This window comes from Octopus sinensis, linkage group LG3 (genome assembly GCF_006345805.1).
Source record: "Octopus sinensis linkage group LG3, ASM634580v1, whole genome shotgun sequence".
Classification (NCBI taxonomy): Eukaryota; Metazoa; Mollusca; class Cephalopoda; order Octopoda; family Octopodidae; genus Octopus; species Octopus sinensis.
In genome coordinates this window covers 78,468,742-78,470,880 of record NC_042999.1, presented here as the reverse complement: position 1 = coordinate 78,470,880, position 2,139 = coordinate 78,468,742, and the positions used below count along the sequence as shown (strand labels likewise).

Sequence of the window (2,139 nt, the reverse complement as noted above, 5' to 3'; positions counted from 1 at the left end):
CTCCTTCGACTACAACATGTTGGGTTCTGTTAGAGAGGAAGCACTTGATCCATTGCAGCAGCTTTCCAGTGACACCAATATGGACAGCTTTCTCAGAAGGATCTTATGATCAACCATGTCAAAGGCCTTGCTGAAATCAAGGTAGATGACATCAGTGTTGGAACCTTCCCAAGGCTCTCAAAATGTCATAAAAATGATGCAGTAGCTGCGTCAGGCAATCTCTCCCATTACGGAATCCATGCTGGTTGGGGTTCAGCATATTATGACTCTCAAGGAAGTGAGTCATACGCGATCTCAGCACCCTCTCAAATACCTTGATGATATGAGAGGTGAGTGAGATTGGACGGTAATTCACGGCAAGCGATTTGTTTCCTTTTGAAAACTGGGACAACAGACTGGGATAGAAGGTCTTCTGGTATATATCCAGCATCCAATGAGTTCCGCCACAGATTGGCTAGAGGGGGTGCAAGTTGGTTTTGACACATCTTCAAGACACAAGCAGGAACCTATCGGGACCTACTGCTGAATTATGCTTCATTTCCTTTATTGCTGCTAAGACATCAGGAGCGCCAAATGTCCGTAAATTTCCGATAAAGTGTATTGGAGTAACATCACTGATACAGCCCAGATCAGTCATATCAGGATTGTTGAAAACAGAGCAATATTGTTTCTGCAAATATTTCTCCCATGGTTTTGGCATTGTCTTGAAGAGTACCATTTTCATCAATCAGAGGGCCAACAGTAGTAGAACCAGTGACTCTGTGTTTTTTGCAAATGAAAAGAACACTTTGGGATTGAGTTTGATCTTCTCAATGGCCCAGGCCCTTCAGCTCTTCGCTGACTATTGATGATAGACATCATGTTGTTTTGGAGTTTATGTTTTTTAATCTCTAGCGACGAGATGGCAGTCAGGTTGGTGTGTGTTGCTGTTGACAGTATTTCAGCATGTTTATCTTTTTGTTGATTCTTTTATTTTCCTTATGAGAGATTTTCTATTTCTAGGGATTCGACACTTAGATTTGTTTGCAGATCTTAATGGGGTGTGCCTTGCACATATGTTCGATGTGATGGTGTCTACAAGTGACTGCCAGGACTTTTTGATGTTAGTGGGTGTGTGTATGTGTGCGTGAAGGACCAATCGACTTGTGCAAGATCATTATTGATCGCTTCCCAGTTTGCATTGTGGAAATCCATAGTGTCAAATGGATGAACAGGAGGAATGACATTTGTTTTGCATTTTGGCCAGTGAAATCTCAGATCACAGAGAACCATGTCATGGTCGGAGAGTAGGGTTTTCTCCACTGCAATATTGTGGATAGTATCAGTGTGATTGCTGAAAATTAAGTCTAAGACGTTTTTGTGACATCTCGTTGGTTCGAGTACCAGTTGGGACAAGAAGAAGTCATCCATGAAGTCAAGAAGCGATTCCACTGCCTCCGTCAGGGGTTGTCAGAACGGTTGAGAGAGAGAGAACCTGGCGGCAGACTGTTTGTAGACCAGTCAACCCCGGAGGTTGAAATCTCCCATCTAAAATGTCAGGTTGACACTGCTGAATGAAACACTTTATGTTGAGGCATTCCTTGAAGCATGGTAGGGGCGTTTGGGTGGTCTGTAGAGCCCAACTACTGTTAAGTTGTTGGTTTGACTGAATACAGCGACTGCTTCGCAGTATCCATTCGAAAATATGTTCATGGCTTCTGTTGAGAATGAATCATGGACATAAATGGCAGTCCCACCCTTTCTTCTGCCAACACGATCAGCACGAATGGTTTTGAAATTTTTAACTTTCACCTCGGCTTCCAAGTGGAGGTCACTAAGATGGGTTTCAGTGAGGACGAAGAAAGGGATGTGGTTTGGATGGGCCTCGACCCAGTCCTCCAGGAATCTTATCTTCATTTTTGTGTATTGGTGGAAGGGCTGATGCCTTGGGCATTAGCAGAAATGTTGAGGCGAGAGTGGATGGTTTTAATTGTTTTGTGATTTGTTTATTTGATTGCTTTTTAATGGCATGTGTAGTGGGGTAATAGTGGTGGATGGCGTGGGTGATAGCTCGGATGTTTTTTTCCAGTTCTTTTGCTAGATTCATTATAGCTAAAAAAGAGGAAGAAGAGGTGGTTTCCTGTCTAGGGAACCGCAGGT

The 2,139-nt window shown here is 43.2% G+C and overlaps 1 protein-coding gene across 1 annotated transcript in view; it reads left to right on the top strand.

Annotated features, from left to right (window-relative positions):
• Positions 1–2,139, top strand: part of LOC115209621 — a 44,182-nt gene that overhangs the window by 17,537 nt on the left and 24,506 nt on the right. The window lies entirely within an intron of this gene.